The sequence below is a fragment of the Colobus angolensis genome, unplaced genomic scaffold, assembly GCF_000951035.1.
Source record: "Colobus angolensis palliatus isolate OR3802 unplaced genomic scaffold, Cang.pa_1.0 Scaffold1, whole genome shotgun sequence".
Taxonomy (NCBI): Eukaryota; Metazoa; Chordata; class Mammalia; order Primates; family Cercopithecidae; genus Colobus; species Colobus angolensis.
In genome coordinates, this window is record NW_012110918.1 from 10,283,074 (window position 1) to 10,283,572 (window position 499).

A 499-nucleotide genomic window follows, 5' to 3' on the forward strand; every position below is an offset into this window, starting at 1 on the left:
TCGCCCAGGGTTCGCCACCAGGAAGATGGGAGTTGGGGCTGGACGTGTGGTCCTCCTTGGGGTTTTGGTCGCTGTTAGAGATGAAAATGATGCATCGGGCTGTGCCTGGGCTCCCAGCCATGCAAGGAGCACCAATAAGGAAGTCACACAGAATCACCCACTCACAGAAGAGGCTGATGAGATCCTCTGAAGCCAGATCCAGGGCACCTCCTGGGTGAAATCTTCCAGGGACAAAAGGAGCCCTTACCAGAACCAGCCATCTGAGTTCCCTCCAATAAGTGCCAGGTCTTTCTCCACATCTCAGAGAAAGACTCTTACCACTCTGCCCACTCTGCCTTCATCCCGCTCTGCCTGGGGTCTCTCTGGGCTTCTGCAGCCTGATGTGGAGTTCCAGGAGGAGGAGGAGGGGCAAGAGGAGTCTAAAGGAAGATGGCTCAGCCTGTGGCCCAAGAAGCCTTGTAGAGACCATGAGAGGGGGGCTCTGAGCACCCTTCAGGTG